The sequence below is a fragment of the Bos indicus genome, chromosome 3, assembly GCF_029378745.1.
Source record: "Bos indicus isolate NIAB-ARS_2022 breed Sahiwal x Tharparkar chromosome 3, NIAB-ARS_B.indTharparkar_mat_pri_1.0, whole genome shotgun sequence".
Lineage (NCBI taxonomy): Eukaryota > Metazoa > Chordata > Mammalia > Artiodactyla > Bovidae > Bos > Bos indicus.
The window spans coordinates 104,679,240-104,703,028 of NC_091762.1; the positions used below are offsets into that span (position 1 = coordinate 104,679,240).

A 23,789-nucleotide genomic window follows, 5' to 3' on the forward strand; every position below is an offset into this window, starting at 1 on the left:
TGGTCCCAGGGCCCAGTTGCTCCAGCATGTAGGATCTTAGCTCCCTGGTCAGGGATTGAATCCATGTCCCCTGCGTTGCAGGGCAGATTCCTAACCACTGGAACATTAAGAAAGTCCCCCTAGAAACTTTTAATTACCGAAGAGTGACCAGAAAAATCATGGAATATGCTCTAGATTTCTTTCAAAAGTCAAAGAATAACCAGCTCTTCAGGACAGGTTTGATAGGACAGTGGGAGATAAAAATGAAGTTGCTTCTTGATTGTATGCTGCATACTCCCTTGCCCAATTTAACAGTAACCCTGAGTCACTGTCCCTCCTAGGGTTGACCAGTTGGACTGATGGATGTGACATGCTTTGGAGAGTGAACAACACTTAACAAGTGCAAAAGCTGAGACATGTGGTCAGCTTTGGATACTCTGTTGTTTCAGGGCCTGAGGTCTCTGAATATCAAGTAGAAGAAATGATTCTTGCTACAAAAGGGAACCACTTGCTGTATTATTTGGCCTCTTGGGGTCATGGTGCTGAGAGGTGCTAACCAGAAAGGGCTTGCATTGCAACACCCTGGCCAAGTGCTTCGGCAGCAGAATGGACGTGAGGTCAGCGGGACTTCCTAACATCACGAGACTGCTCTTCATCTAAGAGCCAGAACAAGGAGTCTTTAGGGGAGATCTGGTGGACACCTGGCCATGACACTGGCCCATAGCCCTAAGGAAAAGCCCTGCGCTCAGAGGTCAAGTTTCACTGGAACCTCTCTGGTCAGGCCCAGCAAAGCCAATAGGAGAGGTTTTAGACTTCCAGTGAACTAAGTTATGTTTGTAATGGCAGAACCCGCCACCCCCACCCAGCTTCCTCTCTGATGACCAGAAGCAGCAGCTCTTCATCTGAGATGAGACAAAGACAGTTCCTTCTTCTGAGCTGCTGGGTTTCCTCCTGGCCCCTCAGAGGAGTTCCTCTCATCCCCGAGAAGAGGATTTTTCACTTCACAAGAAGGGAAGCTGATTAACAAGGGTCTGTACCTCAAAGAAGGCAGATGATTTGACTGTGAAGATGAATTCCAGCACCCATGTTTTCTGATTCTGCCCACGTACAGATTGGTAGCACTGCCCAGTTGGACTCCATGGGAAGTTTGCATGAGACAAAATCAGTGTGAGAGGACAGAGAGAAGCATGGCTCAGAGTCAGGCCTAGTGGGCAGGTTGTTTTAGTCTTTTGACCTCAGTGTCTCTGTCTTCAAAGTGAGAATGAATGGAATGATATTTGCTATTTTCTACTTGACTTATGCTTGTGAGGATGAAAGATTATAATCAAGAACATATGTTGAGCTAAGAAGAAGTAATAATGAATCCTGAGCAAACTCAGCCTGAAGCTTCCTGCTTATTGCCTGACAAATATAATTTAGTGAAAAGAGACTTCACTGAGGTTGGGAAAATTGAGAGTGGATGAACAAAAGTCTTACCAGCTCAGAGCATCTGTTATCCTGGCTATTCTTGGGTTCCTGACACAGACCAGGCACTCAATGAAGATGTGTCAACTGAATGAAGGAAGTGAGAGGGGAGCCAGTAAAGCAGTATTTGAAAGGGAGATTCCTTCAGTTCTGGGAAGGTCAGCAGACAACACTGGCTGAGATGCCACAGGTCCTGAGGCAGAGTCTAGGGACAGCCAGGCTCACCGGACAAAAGACAGGGAAACAGAGCCTGGAATGGAATTCTGGACATCAGAACTAGTAGGTCCACGCCCCCCAACTCAAATCCTTCACAGTTTGGGGAACAAATGTAAAGTGTCCCCCTCTGGGAAGCCTGTCCTATGCACAGACCCACACTGCTCTCTGCGCCCATCCCTCCAGGAGGGCAGGGAAGGACTCAGTTCCCTAGTCCCTTTGTTGCCTCTTGTGTGTGTGCATGCGGTGGGGGGGGGGGGGGGGGAATATCTCTGCTTTGTCTCTGTGTCCTCTTCCACACTCAGCACACAGCTTCCTTCCTAGTGAAGGCTCAGTAGAACTTTGTAGAGCTGAGCTTAAAATCTGGAAGGAAATTGAGTCTGGAGGAAGGAGCATAAAATGGAGAGGGATCAGGGTGTATAAGGATGCCCTGATGATGCACTTAATATCATGTGGGTGTCAGGCCAGAGGTCGAGGGGATTGAATGAGAGCCATCATGGACCCCAGATGGCTGATGTGGAGGAGGTGGGATCTGGAGCTGAGTAGGACCGAGGCTGGAATCTCAGCCAGCTGTCAAAGCTGTAGCCACAATTAAAGCTGGTGGGTGGGTTTGTATAAAGTGTCCATTGGCAGAATAATTTGGGGGAGCCTTTTATATCTGGGGAGTTGGTTGAGGGCAAAACTTGGCGGCAGGAGGGAAACCACAGGTAACCCAAAGTCAGCAGATGGGAGCTCCATAACGATTCCAAGAGACTGTTCATCTTGACATGGCCCCAGCAAGGCTGAAGGTGTATGGAGATTCCTCAGAGTCAATTAAGCAGATCTGGCAGGACTTCAGAGGACGGAGTTCTGGGCAGGAAAACCAGAGTAAATGTCCTGCCGCACACTATTCTGAGCCAATACAATGGAGAAGGAGTTGGGAGCACCAAGGTACAAATGCTCCAGGTATGCCCAGGTTGGCACTTAAGAGCATGACCAGTTCAAATCCTGACTCCACCATTTACTAGCTGGGCATTGCTGTGCAAGTGTCTTCACCTTAGGTGTCTCTGTTTCCTCATCTATGCAACAGGAAACGACCGAGCCTGTCTAACCTGATGGTGGTGAGTGTAAATGAGAAAGTGCATGTAAAGTGCTTAGCACAGCCCCTAACACGCAGTACGTGCTCAATGAATGTCATGTCTTATTTTTTAAATTACCACTGCCCACAGTTTCTCAACCTTGCACTATTGACGTGCTAGGCAGGATAATTCTTTGGTATGGCAGATGTCCAATGCATTGTAAGATGTTTAGCAGCATCCCTGGCCTCTACCCACTAGATACAAGTAGCAAATTTCAGTTATGAAAATCAAAAAATGTCTCCAGATATTATCAGATTTTCTGATGTCTGGAACAACAACAACAAAATAATCCCTGGTTTGGAACTACTGTGCAAACTCTGGTCCTGCCAGGTGCTGGTCTTCAGATAGTATTTTTCTGATGGGGCTGCAGTAGTGAGTATAGACCACACATGTCCTGGTCAAGATTGCTCAGATCCTAGGGTCTCCTTGATCTGGCTGAGGGACTCATCACAGGAGGCCACCATAGGAAGCTGAGGCAGAGGTGCAGCAGTGGCCAAGCCCCACTAGCGGTACGTGTAGAAGCAAACTGTCACCAGTCCAGGAGGTATATCCCAGCTACCGTGGATCAATGCAGGTTCAGAAAGACACCCGGGAAGAAAGAAGCAACAGGCACTGCCCAGGCAAAGGCATTCCCCCGAAGGAGAAGCCATAACATGGGTCCTCACTGCCAAACAGGTAGGGAGAGGCAATGGGATGAAAAGAGGGAAGGAGTTGTCATTATGAGCACCCACTGTATGCCAGGCATTGTACCAGGCATTATCTCACTGACTTTTCAGATAGCCCCATAATACCCATTTATTTATTCAGTCACCAATAAAAGTTTATTGCATGGCTGACACACAGGGAACTGTCCAAGGTGCTGAGGACACAGCAGGAAACAAACTTCCTGCCCTCATGCAGCTTACATTCTGGGGAGAGAAACTGACAACACTAGGAAGAAAAGGAGTCTGATGCACAGCCTGCCATATGTGATAAGAGCCATAGGGAAGATGGGAAAGGGTGCTGGGGAGCTGTGGGGTTGTGATAGTATATAGGGTGGTCAGCAAGAGCCTTGAGATCTCATGCCAGAAGTTCAATTTCAGTTTGCTCGTTGCTCCAAATTTACTGGCATAGCACTTGAGACTCAATAACAAAATGGATCAACACTAAATGTTAACTCCTCAACAAACGATATGGTGGAGAACCATATTGTTCTTAAGGGTACTGAGGCTCAGAGACCTGCCCAAAGATTCTCAGCCACCAGGTGGAGAAGCCAGGTGTTGACCGATTTCCAACTGACTCAGAAGCTTAGGCCCTCCCCACAGGGCTAAGTTTCAGGACTTGTCAGAGTTTAAGCAACATGGGATGATCCAGGGGTTGGATGATGGGGATCTCCCTCTCTGGGGAGACCTTACAGCAGGAGAACTCAAGAGTGAGAAAGGAACAAAGATGTAGGCTGAGGGAAGAAGAGTTTATAAATATCTGGGAGGATGAGGAAGGCTGAAAAAAAAAAAAAGAAGGCTGTTGGGACCAGGGAGGGAAAATTATCAGTTAATTAAAGCAAGCCAAACTGTTCAGACATACTTGTTCAGTCCTTAGAAGCCTGGGATCTTCCTTCCCTGAAATTGCCAGGCACTCCCTAATCCAGAAACAAACAAAGGGATGTCCAAGAAGCCTGAGAGGCAAGAGTGGAGGAGGATTGTAAACTCCAAAAGCCATGGCACTGCACATTCTGAGGCTGGCTTACTTGGCAGAGGGTGACACAGTTGACATCATGCAAGGTCATGGGCACCCAGCACCCATGCCAACTCAGTCGCTGTCCCCTGCCACCCACACCTGTGATGATGGTCTAAAAACTGATTATGATGATGACCCTGAGTCACGAAGAAAGGCTGAGGTTGCTCTCAGGACATGACTGTCTACTGAGCCAAACACAAGTGTAAAAGGTCACCTCTGTACAACCTCTTCTGGCCTCATGTTAGAGCCCTCAGCCAACAGCTCGTCAAAGACTTCTTCGTGTGGTTGTCTCCCTACAGAACTGGGGATCTTTGAGGACAGGAACAGAATTTCTGCTTCCTCTCTCTGTCCGTCCTGCCCAGCATAGGGTCGTTCCCATAGGAGGGATGCAAAAGTGTTTGTAGAATGAAGATGGAAACCTAGTCCCATCAAAAAGGTGCGTATGAAAGCCTTAGCCCTTGTAGAATTCATCTTCTGTTTACAAACCACCAACTCAGACCCTGTAACCTGAGAATCGTCTTTCCAGACAACAGAGGCTATCCTGCACCTGAATTTTCTCTCAAGGGCACCTCCTACCGTCATCCCTTGGGTTTACTCTGCACTGAATGTTGAGTCATCCCTTGCCTTTCCTGTCTTCACTTCACTCCCACCTTGTTATGTGTTCAGTTGAATTGGCTTCTCTGATATTTCTGACACCTGCCTCCTTCTTTCCTTTCTCTATTCTCCCGATTTAGTTCAGGCCCTCTGGGTCAGGTGTGATGCTCACTTTACATCTTCCAGTTGTTATCTAGTCTCCTCAAACAATCTTTACATTCCCCTTCCATTCAAATTCCAAAGCCCAGTAGGATCACATCTCTTTCCTTCTTGGAGCCTCCATGGGTTCCCTTCTGTTGTCCCCGTTTCAGTACGTTCCCCATAAGCCCTGCAATCCCTCCTATTCAGAGCTCCTTCTCTGTCATCTATCCCCAGCCCCCCCCCCCCTGTCTTGTCTCCTCCTGATTTTCCGGTGTGTCCCTGGACCCTGAGGTCTGGCACAGCGCCCACTCTGTGCTCCAACTCCTGGGCCTTTGTTCCAGTGTCCTCCGCTGGGCAAGCCCTTCCTTCCCATGGCCACAGGTCTCAGCCCCAAAGCCACCCCTCCTAAGAAGCCCTCCTGATTCTCTGCCTGCCTTCTCTTGGTAGTGATCACATCCCTCCTGAATGTCCACAACATTTACCTTTCACCCTTGTTGTGACATTGGTCACCAAACACCAAATTATAGCTGTTGTTGTTCAGTCGCTAAGTTGTGCCTGACTCTTTGCGACCCCATGGACTGCAGCACGCCAGGCTTCTCTGTTCTTCACCATCTCCCAGAATTTTCTCAAACTCATGTCCATTGAGTTAGTGATGCCCTCCAACCATCTCATCCTCTATTGTCCCCTTCTCCTCCTGCCTTCAATCTTTCCCAGCATCAAGGTCTTTTCTAATGAGTCAGCTCTTCGCACCAGGTGGCCAGAGTATTGGAGCTTCAGCTTCAGCATCTGTCCCTCCAATGAATATTCAGTGTTGATATCGTTGTGTACCTCCCCTAAAGTAGTCTCCAAACTTTATTGATTTTCTTACTCCACTAGTAAAAGTTTGAGAATGCACACCAACACGTACACTCTTTATTTACTTATAAATTGGACCATTGTACTAAAATATTTTGTACAACCTGAAACACAATAAGAATAGGAATTTATGGAAGGATGTGATAAAAATAGTTGATATAGAAGCCTGGTGTCTTTTACCTGTGCCCCCAGAACTCTGGTGTGTGCTGCACTTTGGAGATCACCGGTCTAGCGGGGGAAGGACTCAGACTGCGGAGGCATGAAGCTGAGGCTGTTCATGGGGTGAAACATCCATTGGGGAAGAGAAGCAGGTGGCAGAGCCAAGCAGTTCTGGGAGAGGAGAGGTGCTCTCTGGATGGCTGCTCCTGCCCACTGGCTCCAGGAAAAGGCTCAGTAAAGCATGGCAACCCAACCAAGCATGGCAGTTGGAAGCAGTTGAAGAGGATCCCTGGGCAGGAGAGGAACAGCAGCTGGGCAAAGTGGCTGCCTGGGAATTCCAGGCCCTCTTTAGATGCCAGGCCATGTCCTTGGGGAGTAGAGGCCTCAGGGGAATGGAGCAGGCTGTCAGCACCGTGTCCCCCTGAAACTTGCATCTCAACCAACAATGACAGCTCTAAGCAGAGATGCTAACACAGTGTGGCTCCCACAGTATTTGATGGACAGGAAGCTAGAGCCCAAGGGAAGGTGCCCAAGGTGACCGTGACGCTGATGATGTGTGAACTCTCTTCACACTTGGCCTCTAGTTTGTGTGTTAGCATTCACACTCTTGGGGAGGCACCCTGTCACCATTGACAGGCTTGCAGCCCCAGCTGCTCAGACCAAGCTGCTTCTGCAAAATGGAGCTGGTTGGGCTCTGAGAACAAGAGGCAGCTTCTGCTAATGCCCTGGCCCCAAACACACGCATGCTCACACACACACACACACACCAGGTGGGACTTCTCTCTGTTAGTACACCTTCAGCAATGTTTTTTTCCCTATAATGCCCCCTTCCCCCATCATAGTGGTTTCAGGGCCTCTATGTCTGGTATGTACACAGCCTCTCAGAGCATGTTTTATCTTCAACAAAAAGCATGACCTTCTCTCCCAAAGGGAGGTAACTTGGGGAGACAGATGGGGCACGGTTGAGGATGGGGAAGGAGGGCCCCTGCCTGCTCCTCACCATCTTCTGAGCCACAGGAGAGCTAAGGAAGGTTGGGGGGACAGTTGGCTTGGCCTTGTCACTGCTCTGCGTGTCCTCCGTCCATGACTTTGACTATGCTGTTTGCCAAGTTGCAAGACTGGGGAGAGGCATTGTGGGAGGATTCTGGTGCATTCCTGGTTCAGCTGTGGAAGAGAACCCCCAAGCATCAGGTCTCCTTGCCATGATCAGCCCCTGGGGCCAATGCCTCAATGGAAAGGAAATCCATTCTTTCCTTTATTCAATCAACAAGCATATGATATGTACCTACCATATAATAAGCCCTTGAGAAGATGCACAGAAAGAATAAGGTAGAATCTACACTCACATTGAATGTAGCAACGTTTGTTAGGGGGAGGATTAATCTAGGATTAATTAACCTATGTGCACCACCCTGTCCATTGGGAGAGAAGGGTCCCAGCAGAGATGCCTAGAGAGAGAAGAAAAGAAGGGGAAGTGGGGAGAGAATGAATGGGTTCAGACAGAGAAAGTGAGCGCACGCCCCTCCCAACCGGTATTGCTAAGCGGTGGCAGCATTTTATCACAGCAGCTAAACTGGTATGGCTTTGTAGTTAATGTTTTACTTGGATTGACTAATTTAATACAACAGTCCTGTGAGATGGGTACTCTTATTCACTTGCCCCATTTTTTGGATGGTGAAACTGAGGCTCAGAGGGCTAAGCAGATCCTGCCAAGGATCTACGATCACTGAGGGACACTGCTCTGACACATTGCCTCATTGCCTCTCCTCTCATCTGCAGTCTCAGTTAATGTCTGATACCCTGTTCAGAGCACCCTACGAGATTGTACACAAAAAAATGAATGACCAGCATGGAGTCTCACAGCTCTTAGGGGGTCACAGTCTGACCTACGCCCAGGTCTCCTGATTGCCTCACATATTTTTAAATTCTGACACAGTCTCCCAGGTTGCCAGGGCACAGGCTAGGATGCCAGGTGCCTTATAAGAGAGAGTAAGGGTGGAAATGGAGAAGGCAATGACACCCCACTCCAGTACTCTTGCCTGGAAAATCCCATGGACAGAGGAGCCTGGTGGGCTGCAGTCTGTGGGGTGGCTAAGAGTTGGACATGGCTGAGCGACTTCACTTTCACTTTTCACTTTCATGCATTGGAGAAGGAAATGGCAACCCACTCCAGTGTTCTTGCCTGGAGAATCCCAGGGACGGGGGAGCCTGGTGGGCTGCCGTCTATGGGGTCGCACAGAGTTGGACACGACTGAAGCGACTTAGCAGCAGCAGCAAGGGTGGAAAAGAGTTTGGAGGTTCATGAATACGTTAAACATAGAATTATCATGTGGTCTAGCATTTCCCCTCCTAGACATAGACCCCAAATATTGGAAAACAGGTGTTCAAACAAAAATGTGTACATTAGTGTTGAAAGCAGCTGGAAGATAGAAACAGCCCAAATAGCTATTAACAGATGAGCAGATAAACAAAAAGCAGTATACAGTGGAATATTCATCAGCCATAAAAAGGGATGGGATTCTGACACATGCTACAACATGGATGAACCTTGAATACATGATACTCAGTGAAAGAAGTGAGACATCAAAAGGCTATATATTGTATGATTCCATTGATATGAAATGTCCTGAGTAGGTAAATCCATAGAGAGAGAAAGCAGACAGGTGATTAACAGGGACTGGGCAAAGGAGAGAATAGGACGTGACCGCTAATGATTACAGGCAACTCGGTAGTGGTGACAGTTGCTCAGCACTATGAGTGTACACTTTAAATAGTGAAAGCTTGTATGTTGCATGTGTTTTACCACAATAAATAAAGAGGCAGTTCTTAGAATCAGCAGGGACTTCTTTCTGAGAAAGCAGAGGGTCACAGAGCAACAAAGAGGAGCGATGCAGACAGTAGCCCAGGTTCTCTTAAAGGAGAGGTGTCTACAACTCAGGGAACGTCCTTAAAATTTCCTGAACTCTTTAGAGAAAAGGCTTCTTACAAATCAGTAATCATTAGGTCTCAGGTCACTTCATCACAGATGGCATTACAACTAACCATTTGTCCAGTGTGATTCTGTTTTGGATTTCTGCCCCCAGCCTGGAGTTTCCCAGACTCCACTGTGCATCACAATCACTATGGACATTTTGTGAAATGACAGATTCCTGGGCCTCGTTCCCAAAGACTCGGGTTCTGCGGGCTGAGGTCAGGGAACTATGTTTTACGAAGCTTCCTGGAAATTGTGGTGCAGCCTGTTTTCAGTGGGTATTTGAGACCCACCGTCCTGGCCCACTGAAGTGCGCAACTCCATGCCTGAACAAGACCCTGCTGGAGAGATGTGTTCTCAGGCTGCCATCCTGCATCCACCCTCAGCCTTCTGGCGAGCAGACTTGCCCGTGGACCCCATATCCAGCATTGGTCCTGCTTTGAATGTCATCCCATCAAATGTCTTATGAAGGTCCTCATTTTAAACACAGTATCCCCCCAGTCCTTGGGAATGGTCCTGGGGCCTCATACAGCCTGTGCATTCTTGGACAGGTAGCCCTGGCTGGAGGTGACCCAGTTGTATCAACACCAGGCTTGTCCACTTCAGACTAGAGGGCCTCAGAGGACATTCTACACTTTACTTTAAAAAAAATTATTTAATTAACAATACATAATTGTTATTAAAGAGAAAAATATATAAATAGGCAAAAGGGGATTTAATTAGTTATTCCTAATCCCTCTATGCCCATTATTAGTATCTTCTTGTATAACTTTCTATACTTTTTCCTATACAAATGTGTGTGCACGTGTGTGTGGGTGTGGGTCTCTGTGTGCTTTATGTGTTTATTCAACAAATATTTATGGATTGCCTACTCTGTTAGATACTGTACTGAGAGCTAATAATAGTGGTCAAATGATACACACAACGGAGAAGGCAATGGCACCCCACTCCGGTACTCTTGCCTGGAAAACCCCATGGACAGAGGAGCCTGATAGGCTGCAGTCCATGGGGTCGCTAAGAGTTGGACACGACTGAGTGACTTCTCTTTCACTTTTCACTTTCATGCATTGGAGAAGGAAATGGCAACCCACTCCAGTGTTCTTGCCTGGAGAATCCCAGGGACAGAGGAGCCTAGTGGGCTGCTGTCTACGGGGTCGCACAGAGTCGGACACAACTGAAGCGACTTAGCAGCAGTAGCAGCAGCAGATATACACAAAAATCCCTGCCCTTAAGGAGCTTGCAGTATATACATTTGTTTAAACTTAAAAAAGAAAAAAGAACGGTATACAACTTTTAAGGGATCTTTTCCCCTTAATAGTATATTGCAAATGTCTTTCCATGTTTTATCAATGAATGTAGATTGATATCATCATTGTAATGATCATACACTATTCCATTGGCTATATTTATAACATTTAACCAATTATACATAAAATGACTTGGTCTAGTTTCTCACTGTTATAAGCAATTTTGTGATGATCATGTTTGTCTAATGATCTTTGATGCCTTTAGACATTATTAGATATTACTATTTACTTAGCATAAATTCATAAAAATGGAATTTTGAGGTCAAAGGGCATGCACTCCTTTATCTGTTTTCAGGACAGTTGTTAAGACTTTTCATTTTGAAATATAAATACAGATTCACAGGAAGTTGCAAAGATAGTACAGAGAGGTTCCATAGACCATTCACCCCGTTTTCCCCAATGGTTACATCTTGCAAAACTATAGTACAATGTTAAAACCAGAAATTTACACAGTGACAACGTATGCAGTATTGTTCTATGTGATTTTTATTACATGTAGATTCCTGTAACCACCGCCAAACCACCAGACTGTTCCATCACCCAGAGTCCTTCCTCCTGCTAATCCTTTATAGTCATTCTCATCCCTCTCTCTTCAACCTTCCCAGATGCTGACAACCACTAATTTGTTCTCCATCTCTAATTCAGTTATTTTGAGAATGTTTTGTAAGTTGAATCAAACATTATATGCTCTTTTGAGAAACTTTTTACTCAGCGCAGTGCCCTTGAGAGCCATACCAGTTGTTATATGTATCAGTAGTCTCTTCCTTTTTATTGCTGAGTGGTGTTCTGTGGTATGGATGCACCACTGTTTTAACCCTCACCTATTGAAAAGCAGTTGTTGGGTGTTTTAAAAATATAGCTGCTGTGAATATTTGCCTCCAGGTTATGTGGGCAAAAGTTTGCCTTTCTCTGAGATAAATGCCCAGGAATACTATTGTTGGATCCTATGTTAAGTGTATCCTTAGTTTTTAGAAACTGCCAAACTTCTTGGAAGGAAAGTTATGACCAACCTAGACAGCATATTCAAAATCAGAGACATTACTTTGCCAACAAAGGTCCGTCTAGTCAAGGCTATGGTTTTTCCAGTGGTCATGTATGGATGTGAGAGTTGGACTGTAAACAAAGCTGAGTGCCAAAGAATTGATGCTTTTGAACTGTAGTGTTGGAGAAGACTCTTGAGAGTCCCTTGGACTGCAAGGAGATCCAACCAGTCCATCCTAAAGGAGATCAGTCCTGGGTGTTCTTTGGAAGGAATGATGCTAAAGCTGAAACTCCAGTATTTTGGCCACCTCATGTGAAGAGTTGACTCATTGGACAAGACTCTGATGCTGGGAGGGATTGGGGGCAGGAGGAGGAGGGGACGACAGAGGATGAGATGGCTGGATGGCATCACCGACTCGATGGACATGAGTTTGAGTGAACTCCGGGAGTTGGTGATGGACAGGGAGGCCTGGCGTGCTGCAATTCATGGGGTCGCAAAGAGTCGGACACGACTGAGCGACTGAACTGAACTGAAACTTTTTCAGAGTGAGTCTTCCATTTTACATTCCTACCGGCAATGTCTGAAAGACCAGTTTCTCCACATCCTTGCCAGCGTTTGGCATTATCACTGTTTGTTATTTTGGCTGTCTCAGTAGTTGTGTAGGGATATTTCACTCAGGTTTCACTTTGCATCTGGATGATGGATAATGCCATTGAGTATCTTTGCATGTGCTTGTGTACCTTCTGTATATCCTCTTTGGTGAAATGTTTGTTCATATCTTTTGCCTGTTTTTTTTTTCTTTCTTTTGCCTGTTTTTAATTGGATTGCTTATTTATTTATTTTTACTGCTGGATTTTGAGAGTCTTTATATGTTTTCTAGTCCTTTGTCAAATATGTGGTTTGTGAATATTTTCTCCTGGTCTATAGCTTGTCTTCTCATCTTCCTAATAGAGTCTCTTGCAGAGGATAAGTTTTTCGTTTTGAAGAAGTCCAATGTATTGATTTTTTTTCTTTTATGGATCAAACTTTTGATGTTATATCTAAGAACTCTTCACTGAACTCTAGGTTTTGAAGATTTTTCTCCTATGCCATCTCTGAAAGATTTATAGTTTTACAATTTATCTTTAAATCTGTGACCCATTTGGGGTCAAATTTTGTGTAAAATGTTGGTTTGTGTTGAGTTCCACAGTTTTTGTCTATGGCTGGTCAATTGTTCCAGCATCACTTTCTGAAAAGACTGTCCTTTCTTCATTGAATTGCATTTCATCCTTCGTCAAAGGTCTGTTCTTGTGTGGAACTATTTCTGGGTTTGCTCCTCCGTTCCAGTGATGTATGTTTTGCCAATATCACACAGTCTTAATGACTCTAATTATATAATAAGCCTTAAAATCAGGTAGAGTGATTTCTCGCACCATAATTTTTTCTCAAAACTGTTTTAGCTGTTCTAGTCCTTTTGGCATGTACTTTTGAAGGCCCTTGATAACATATTGCCCCAGTGCCCCCAAAAGGTGGTGCTAATTTAAACTTCCGCTAGCAGTGTGGGGAGGTGCTGTTTCCATACACCCACACCAGCCCTGGCTGTTATCATTCTTTTTAAATCTTGGCCTATCTGATAACTGAAAAATTATATCACATCCTTATTTTCAATTGCATTTCTTTGGTTACCTTTCAATCTAGGAAGGCAGCCAGGGCCCCCAGATCTTAGGTATAAAAGTTTGGTATCCTTGAAGCTTCACATGGAAGATTTCAGAAATGTCCATCAGAGAAAGCAGACGGGTTTGTGTGGCATCCATTGGTGACGCCTTTTCCTTCGATGAAGGCATTTCACACCCTCTTCCTAGTTTGTTCTTGTTCTTCTGGCTTCTGGAGAGGAAATCATCTGTTTAGCCACCATACACGTTCATCTTCAGGCAGGCTTCCCTCCACTGAAAAGCCCAAATGTCCCTTCAAACCATAGTCAGAAATTGACCATGTATTGCTGTAGAACAGAAGCTGACAACATTGTAAAGCGACTATGCCCCAGTAAAAATCAATCAGCCAATAAATAAATAGATAATAAAATACCCCCCCCCCCCAAAAAAAAGTTAACCATGTCTCACCTCCATCATTCCTGCTGTGGTTCATATGCTGCCATCTCTAGCATGGATAATTGCCAATAGTCTTCCAACCGTGTCCTGACTTCTACACTTGTCCCCCAGCATCTGTTCTCAACCCTGGAGCCAGAGGGTTGTCTAAAATACAGATCTCTCCTATGCTAAACCCTCTCTTCTCCCCCAGGGTAAAGCCAAAGTTCCCAGATGACCTGCCCACTCGCCGTGCCCCATCCCCTCCAGGACCTCTGCTTGGTCCCTCCGCTTTAACCACCACGGTCCCTGCTGTTTCTCAAACACACAAACATGCTCATATGCAGTCATGATTATTTCCTCAGGATTAATTTCGAAAATCCAATTGCTGGGTTGGAGGATGTACATTTGTAAAAGCTTTTGGCAGTTGTTTCTGCAGGGAGGCAGTATCCATTTCCACACTTACCAGCAATGTGTGAGTGTGCCTCTTCCCCTACTCACCACCACGGGGTGTTGTCATTTTTAGAAAGCCTTTGCCAAGCTGTTCCCTGCTACTGTATTCTCCATGTGAGATTTAAAGAAAGAGTTTTGTATGACTGGATCAAAATCCGCCCTTTTACAGCAATTCAGAGACAGTCTTCGTATGGATGTTTCTTGTAACCATCCTTGTATCAGCCAAGGGCAAGAGCCTAGAGATGTAACCGTGGAGGTGTGACAAGCTGTCTGGACACGGAGCTTTGCAGGAGTCTGACACATTGTAAAGGGGGCACTTAGGGGTCTGGGGGAGAGGATGGGTGGCATATGTTTTATGTGCCATTTTTCTGAATTGTGGCTTTTCCCAGCCAAGCTCTGGACAGGACCTAGAGGGCTGACATTTCAAGCTTCTGCTGTTCTTCCAAAGGCCTGCCTCAGACCAGTGGTTCTCAAACTGAGACAGTCTCAGAATCACCTGCATCAAACAGAGACCACTGATTTAATATGTCTGAGATGAGGCCCAAGAACTTGCATTTCTGACAAGTCCCAGATGATGTTGATGCTGCCAGTCCAGGAACCATGCTGGATAACCACCAGCCCCATGGAACCTCCATTATGGCATGGACCACATTATAAGGCTATGCAGTCTTTCCTGGGTCTTTCTCCCCTACTTGGAGATGGACCCTAGAATGGGGGTCATATTTTATCTCAGCCCCTCCAGGGCCTGTTGAATTTCTCAGCACAGAAGTCTCATTGAAGTTTTCCCAGGAGAATGAACAGGGACCGAGTGATCTCTGCAGGTGATTATGTAAGAATCGTGTATGTTGGTCAGTAAAGAGGCGAAGGGTGGAGGTCCCCCTGGGGTGCAAAAGTTGGAGAATTATCCGAGGATTCAGTCTCACTTCCTCTGACAGTCAGATTCTGATGTCATCAAGAAGATACTCAGACATGAAACAGAAAAGGAGAACAGTGGACTTGTTTTACAGGTGAGGTCTTGAAGACCCCAAGAGGGGAATGACTAACTCAAGGTCACAATCCTGAGTGATGACACAGGTGAGACTTGACCCCTGACTTCCCTGACAGCCCCCTGTAGAGGAGGTAGGGTGGGAAGGGAAGGGTGGTTTGAACTCGGAGAACGAACTCGGAAACTGGCCAGGGTTCTCCATCCATCACAGACTTCTTACACCTCCCTGCAGCCCTTTGGGCCTCGACTTGCTCACCGGTAGCCTGAGTATGAGGCCAACCCAGTGATGCCTTGGGGTGAACTGAACTTGGCTGACTGTTGCGAATGGACCTAGCACTGTACCTGCCATGTGGAGGGCGTTTGAGACTTCCCTGCCTCAAGTAACTTCTGCTGGACTTTCCAGGGTCCCCTCACCCTCACTCAGTGCTGTGATTCTAAAGGGTAGTGTGGTCTCTGGCTGCACTTTGACCCTGTGAGTCTTCTGCTCCATGAAGGGGCCGGGGGAGAAGCTGAAGAACCTTTCCAGTTTCTTCCAGGAAGAACGCACACCTGAAGGTGCAGATGGGACCTCATGTGATGTCAGCCCCTGATCACATTTTGTCAACTTCCCTTCCCGCCTCACCACATCCTCCTGGGGTTTTCGGTGTTAGAGCTCAAGTGGAAGGTGCAGGCAGAAGTTAAATATAGAAAGGCACCTACTCATGGTGAAATGCGTGGGCCGAGCCTCGGGTGAGGGGGCGTAAGCACATGCTAAATTTAGCGGCCTGACTTCCTCTTCTGGCCCCTTACAAGCCATTATGCAAACACCGATGCTTGTCAGTTTCCCGCTGAGGAGGACTTCAAGGGCTGAAGACGAGAACTTGGCAATGAAGCCTGCCGGTTAATCATGGCCCTCCGCCCCTCGATGATCCCATCTGTTATCACTTTTTACCCTCCCGGCAGTCATGAGAGCTGGGCATGGAGGGTGTTGCTGATCTCAGTTCACAAATGAGCAGGCCGGGGGACTTGCCCAACATCATCGCCCGGCAGAGCCCAGACGTAAACTCAGGGTTTCACCCTGACTCCCCTCTCAGTTCCTGAGAACCCAGCACAAGAGTGCACTGGGCTTGGTGGTCCAGTGGCTGATAAATAACATCCCAGCCTGCAGATGTTCCCCAGGGCCCTGAGCAGTTTGGTAACTACAGGTGGAAAGCCGGCATGCTAAAGAGTATGACCAGGGACGGACCAAAGCCTTGCTACTCAAAGTCTGGCCTGCAGCCCAGCAGTGTTGGCCTCAGCTAGGTGCTCAGAAATGTCAGTGCCCAGCCAGACCCCAGACCTGCTGAATCAGAGTCTGTATTTTAATACGGTTCCCAGGGGACTCGTGTATATATTTAGGCTGATGAAGCTCTAGCCTAGTGCTCTGAGTGGTGCCCACTTAAAGAATCAATTCATAGGATTTTCAGATTCTAGAAATGTGTTCTTTTACTGTCTCATTTATTCAGCTGCCATCTATTGATTAAATTCCACATTTGAGGCCTTGTGTTAGAATCTGGGGGCTTCCCTGGTAGCTCAGAGGATAAAGAATCTGTTTGCAATGCAGGAGACCTGAGTAGCTGCTAACCCTTATGATTACTTGCTGTGTGTTTGGAGAGCTGTTTTGATTTTTTTGTTGTTAATTAAGATGTAATTGACACATAACATTGTATTAATTTCAGCCGTAAGACATGATTCAATATTTGTATATGTTGCAAAATGATCACCACAGTAAGTCTAGTTAACATCCATCACCACGCATGGTTACAATTTTTTTTTCTTGTGATGAGAACTTCTAACAACTTATTGACCAGAGACATATTAATACATCTTATGTTACCTGAACATTATTGACCAGAGACGTATCAATATTCACTTACCTAACAAATTGCCAGCCACAGGCATTAGTTTCTGCAAAAATCGTTAATATCTTAAGATCTACTCTCTTGGCAACTTTCAAGAATACAGTATAGTATCATTAACTATAGTCACTTTGCTGTACATTATATCCCTGCTGCCAAGTTGCTTCAGTTGTGTCCAACTGTGCGACCCCAGAGACAGCAGCCCACCAGGCTCCCCGTCCCTGGGATTCTCCAGGCAAGAACACTGGAGTGGGTTGCCATTTCCTTCTCCAATGCATGAAAGTGAAAAGTGAAAGGGAAGTCGCTCAGTCGTGTCCGACTCTTCGCGACCCCATGGACTGCAGCCCACCAGACTTCTCCATCCATGGGATTTTCCAGGCAAGAGTACTGGAGTGGGGTGCCATCGCCTTCTCCACATTACATCCCTAAGGCTTATTTATTTTATAACTGGATGTTTGTATCTTTTGACCACTTTGACCCATTTTGCCTGTCCCTCTATCACCTGCCTCTGATGACCACCGATCTGTTTTCTGTATATATTAGTACCATTTGAGTTGTTTTCCATCTTTTTGATTCCATATGTAAGTGAGATTGTATGGTATTTGTCTTTCTTTGTCTGGATTATTTCACTTTCCATAATGCTCTCAAGGCCCATCCCTGCCGTCGAAAATGACATCACTTCCTTCTCTTTGAAATAGTCTGAATGATATTCCATTGTATATATCACACTTTCTTTATCCATTTATCTATTGATGTATACTTAGATTGCTTCCCTGTCTTGTCTGTTTTGAATAATGCCGCAGTGAACATGGGGGTGCATTATCTTTTCGAGATATTGTTTTCATTTCCTTTGAATAAATACTCAGAAATGGAGTTGCTAGATCATATGGAGGGTCTGTTTTTAATATTTTGAGGAACCTCCATACTGTTTTCCGTAGTGGCTGCACTAATTTACATCCCCACCAACAGTGCATAAGGGTTTCCTTTTCTCTACATCCTCATCAACACTTGTTATCTCTTGTATGAGTTTATTAATCATCACAGTGGCCTATGAGGTAGGTGTGTACAGTTCGTAGACGGGCGGCAGGAGACTTTAGGCAACATGCTTGAGGTCATGGTGCTTAGTAGGTAGCAGAGCCAGTATCTACTTGGGCATGTGGCTCTTAACCAAGAGGCCTCTCCACATCTATGGATTAAAGAAGAATCAGAGCAGCATGGCCCAGCCAGAGCCCAGACTCAGTCAGGAAGGACCTGAGCAATCAGTTGTGCTGGGGCTTTCATTGAATTTTGGCTTTAAGCTACAGAGCCAGTTACTTGAGTAACATCTCCTGCAGGTTCTATGAGAGATGGAGCTGCTCTGATTGGGTGGAGGTGGCCCCCAGGTCATGCCTCTCTTCCCCCCAGGCCACCACCTTGCCTGTGCCCTCTGGAGTGCCACAGAGCGTAGAGTGAAAGCTGCTTACAGGCCAACTTCTTCAGATGCAGAAACAGGAGCGAGAGAAACAAGATGCCTTGTCCAAGATCGCAAAGCTGATGGAGACAAAGTGAGCCGGGGCCTTGTGGGGTAAAGGTGAGCTCTGTTCCACACAAGGGCCAATCTGTTTCAGAGAGCACGTGGCTGACTTCTGTTGGAGCATTTCTGAATTGCATTAGAAATTAAGGAACCCTAATGAGATCATGGGAAATAGATGGGGAAACAGTGTCAGACTTTATTTTTTTTGGCTCCTAAATCACTGCAGATGGTGATTGCAGCCATGAAATTACAAGATGCTTGCTCCTTGGAAGGAGAGTTATGACCAACCTAGATAGCATATTGAAAAGCAGAGATATTACTTTGCCAACAAAGGTCCATCTAGTCAAGGCTATGGTTTTTCCTGTGGTCATGTATGGATGGGAGAGTTGGACTGTGAAGAAAGCTGAGTGCCAAAGAACTGATGCTTTTGAACTATGGTGCTAGAGAAGACTCTTGTGAGTCCCTTGGACTGCAAGGAGATCCAACCAGTCCATCCTAAAGGAGACAAGTCCTGGGTGTTCATTGGAAGGACTGATGCTGAGGCTGAAACTCCAATACTTTGGCCACCTGATGCGAAGAGTTGACTCATTTGAAAAGACTCTGATGCTGGGAGGGATTGGGGGCAGGAGGAGAAGGGGATGACAGAGGACGAGATGGCTGGATGGCATCACCGACTCAATGGACATGAGTTTGGGTGAACTCTGGGAGTTGGGTGATGGACAGGGAGGCCTGGTGTGCTGCGGTTCATGGGGTTGCAAAGAGTCGGACATGACTGAGCGACTGAACTGAATGGAACTGAATGAGGTCACATTGACTACTACAGGCCCTTCCCCTAGAATTATTCTGTCTATCTGTCTGTTTCTCTGTCTCACACACACACACACACACACACACATGAGATATGTCTTAAGAGTAAGAATGTTCAGAGAGCCCCTGAAGCCAAGAAGCAACCCGGAACTCTAGGGTCTAGAATCTTTATGTGGGGTTTTTGTCTTTGCTGAAACCCATGCAGAGGGACATGAGAGGGGCTCAAACAGGCACTGGGTGAAGGGCCAGCCGTGGATCCCAGAGGGCGGCTAACACCCCAGCCACCTAATAGTGCCAAGTAGAAAGTCACATTTCAAACAAACCTCTTTTGCACCCACACCTCCCAGCTGATGCCATTCCCTGCCTCGGACTTGTTGGAAGGTTGGAAGGGAAGCCCCTGCAGGCCTGAAAACAGAACCCTCATTCCGTCTCTGGCCTCAGTGGAAGAGAGAAGGGCCACGTGTGTTGACTGGAGCACATCACCTTTGCATGAACATCAGGTTTTGCTAAAGCAGGCAGCCTCTTTACTGCTGCCTGCTTTAGCATCATGGGTTCTCTGCCGGGAGAAGAACCACCTACTCTGTGCAGGTTGAGGGCTGAGCAGTGATCCCCCTACCCCCACCTGGGATGCTCCTATACACATCAGTCCACAGAGTATCCTCACCAATCAGTATCTATGAGTTACAGATAGAGAAACTTAAGTCTCAAAGAGGCTGAATCAGCAGCCCAGAGGAGCCAGCTGGTAGGTGGCAGAGGGCATGTGGCATTCAGATTAGTGGCCCTGGCAGACACTGGGTGTAGACCCCAGTGATGCAGCCAACCAGCTGTTGGGCCAGCTGTGTGACATCTCGATTCATGTCTTCATCATCCATGCCATGTAATAGCATTGATGCCAGAGAGCTAGCATGAAGATTAACATAACCAAAGCACTTAGAATAGTACCTAGTGGGTAACAAAAATGTTAACCGCCTTTATTAAGGTTGCTGTGATGATGAGGCTGATTCTGTTACCTTAAAGTCTATATAGGTGGTCCCTGACTTAGGACGGTTCAACTTAATGATTTTTTGGCTTTATAGTGATACAAAGAAATATTCAATAGAAGCTGTTTTTCTTATTTTGAATTTTGATCTTTTCCCAGGCTAGCATGCATAGCACATGCTCTCTCATCATGCTGGGCAGGGACGGCCACAGCTCCTAGTCAGCCACGTGATCACCAGGACAAACAACAGATACACTGCAGACGACCATTCTGTTTTTCACTTTCAATACAGTATTCAGTAAATTACATGAGATATTAAACATTTTATAATAATGGGCTTTGTGTTACATGACTGTATTCAACTGTAGGCTCATGTCAGTGTTCTGAGTATGTCTTAGGCAGGCTAGGCTAAGGAATGATGTTCAGTAGAATAGGCTTATTAAATGCATTTTAATTTACAGTATTTTCAGTTTACAATGGGTTTATCAGGACATGATCCCATCATAAGTTGAGGAAGATCTGTTTTCAAATGTTACCTCCCTGATGGCTTTTTGTAGGTAGGTGGACCACAGTTTCCCATTCAGCAGTTGAAGGAAGTGGGGCAGGGAGAGGGGGAATGACTTCTCAATGATCAGGGGCAAAACAAGAATGCATTTGGTTTTACTGTGTCATTTTTCCATAAAGGCAGGGCTTCTGGTCACCTGCCTAGCCCCCAGACCCTTTACTGCTCTCCTTGAGACTAAAGGCTGCTTGGGACCTTAGACCAGTATGTCCTGGTCTTGCTGTTATGCCAACTTTTGCAAAGACACAGACTTTTAACTAGGTGCCTCCCTTGCATTTGAAACCAATCTCACACTTTATTCCGAATCCATTAAGTGCCAACTCCATGCCAGGCACTCAAGACAAAAATACACATGATATTTGCATAGAAGCCCTGTTCCTACTCTTGAGGCCCCATCCTCAAGAATGGTATATCCTTCCATTGCTGCGTTGCTCCCCGTGTTGGTAATGTGCCTGGTTTTCCAGGTCTTCTGGGTTCTCCATGCCAGCAGCCTTTTCTCATCTGATTACTTCCTTAGGATGAGCAAACACTTCGAGTGGAATCACTGGATCAAAGGAAATAATATCTTTTTAAGAGTTCTGATCCACATTCTTAATTGGCCCCAGAAAGACACCATCTTAAAGATGTTTGTTCATGTTGTTTACTGTACACCCAGCAATAGTCTATCAGTAAGGGGTTATTTGCTTTAAATGTGATCAATCTACACAACACAACACCACACAGCTATTGAAGGGGGTTGGGCATATTGAAGACACAGGTGGACATTCCATGATGTGAAAAGGCACTGACATGGATAAATAAAAAACATGGTAAATCTAATAGACAAAAAGTAAACCCAAACTGCACCAGGCATAGAAAAGAGCATATCAAGAAGGATACCAAGTGTGAACCGTGGTGATCAGATCTCTGGGGTAGGATTGTAAGCCATTTTAATGTTCTCTTTATACTTTCTGAAATACAACATGTACTGTTTTTATAATTAAGAAACAATGGATTCCATCCCTTTTCCTCATCCCCTTGCCATTTCTACGTGGGTGGGGGTTGCCAGCGGCCTTGGTGGCAGGCAGCTGCCTGATGAGTCTTTGGTAAGCGGCACTGACATGGGTACTTGGTGGAAGCTAGTGAGCTCAGGCTGGGGTTGGGGGTGCCCTGCACAGTGCCCTCTGGGTCCCAGCTGGGCCTGTGTGTCCTCAGGATCAAACGTCTTGCCTGCTCAGGGTTTCCTCCCCGTCATTGGCCCTGATTCTCGTGAGCAGGACTTTACTGCTCAGGAGCTGTGAAAGTTCTTCCTCCTCATTTTATTTTTCCTCCTCCTCCTAACCCTGAGGTCTGCACTTTACCTTTCACTGCTCATCCTGGTCTGTGTTGCCCCTGGCCCATGGTTATGCCATTGCCCCAGTCACATGCTGGCCCTGCCTGACTTTCTCATTACCTGGTCTGAGTGTGAGGGAGCCAGGGTATTTACACCCTGCATCCATCAGCCGGTAGACAGAAGCTGGCCCCTGGGTGGGAACGCAACAGCTCCCAGGCCCTTCCAGCCCTCAGTGCAGGCGGGAAAGTGAGTTCCAGAGACTGAGGCACAGTGCTGGCTGTGGAAGTCAGGCTGGTGTGCAAGGAAATGACCAGGGGGCCAAGTAGGATGGACAGAGCCCCGACAGCATCTGCTGCTGGTGGGCTTAACTCAGTGCCATCACCCCCATGGAATATGGCCCCCCTACATGAGATTCCCTGGGTTACAGCAACCTAGGGACAGGTACCCTGAGTCTGGAGCCAATGCAGCCCAACTAGGACCTGCCATCTCCATGCATAGCTTCCTTGGACAGCTTTTGTGCCCCATGCTCATGGGGGTTAAATAATACTAAGTCCCTTAGACTCTTCTTCTCAGGAGGACCATGGCCAGGAGGTTGGAGGGGGAAGGGGAGCCAGTTCCACTGCCTTACTTCTCACCGAGGACAGACTGAGGTCTTCATGGCCAGTTCAGGGCCCTGTTTCCTCAGCAAACATGCCACCTTGTGAAGTCCTTGATTTCTAACCCCAAAATGGTGTTGATGAGAGGTTGGTGTGAAAAATAACTGGATAATGGATGTGAGGAGATTAGCAGAGGCCCAGGTATTTGGTACCTATTATTACTGTTGTTTTTATGGAAGGTGATTTTTGTCTAAATATAATTAGTGGTTTATAATCTATTGCTCTTTTTACTGCATTAGCCACAGAGAGAAACCATGGGGCTGGCAGGCAGTACATGAAATTGCTTATTTAGAGTGGGAACAGGAGGGGTGGTATAGCCACCTCAAATATGCTATTTAGGGCCAGAAAGGATTAGCATCATCTAGGCTGGCGGGAGTCACTAGTTCTTTGTGATGTAGCTGTTTATTCATTCATTCGCCATTGATTCATCTATCCATTCAACAAATGTTGATTAAGGATTATTATGTGCAAGGACTGTGCTAGGTACCAGATCTCCTGGAAGCTACTGGCAGTTGTTGGTCCCCAGCTAGGAGGCCTTTGACACAGGTTCTACATCCCCCTTCTTAGGGGATTTGCTATATTCCTTCCGGTGGAGAGGGGAGAGCCTCTGGCCAGAACATTCTTCCCAGATCCCCACTCTTGCACCCACACCTCTAGCTCCGGTTTTTGGTCATCCACCTCGTGCTTCCCTGCACTGGGATCCTCGGGGTCATGAGCTGCCTGGGAAGGTGGAACCAAGAGCCCCAACAGCCCCTCTCTTTGTTCAAGCAACGGCATACAATGTGTCCATAGCAAGTGATGATTAGAACCCGAGGCTGGGGTTCCTCTGCTTTGTGCATCTCAATCCTGGGTGCCCATGTCCCTGGAGTCCATGCAGGATGCCAGAGGCCCGGGGAATCACATGTAAACTTAGCTCATCTTTCAGGAGAATGATTAAGTGCAGGCATATTTCATCACATGGAGAGTCACATGTATAGATCATGAAGCAGAATTGTATATGTGCATTTTAAGGATAAACAAGAGACTAAAGGCATTTTGGCTTGTGGGACCAGCTTTGGCGCATGTCGCTGGACTTCCCCAAGG

The 23,789-nt window shown here is 46.5% G+C and overlaps 1 protein-coding gene and 1 long non-coding RNA gene across 5 annotated transcripts in view; both read left to right on the top strand.

Moving 5' to 3' along the window:
* The window catches only part of HIVEP3 (HIVEP zinc finger 3), a 565,279-nt gene that overhangs the window by 314,602 nt on the left and 226,888 nt on the right, over positions 1-23,789 (top strand). The window lies entirely within an intron of this gene.
* LOC139182273 (uncharacterized) lies at positions 1,950-20,509 on the top strand. 2 transcript variants are annotated; one of them, XR_011565929.1, is made up of 3 exons: positions 1,950-4,926; positions 18,282-18,447; positions 20,336-20,509. It is a non-coding gene; the product is annotated as an uncharacterized lncRNA (long non-coding RNA). The 2 variants fall into 2 exon arrangements; XR_011565928.1 differs by having other exon boundaries at positions 18,282-20,509.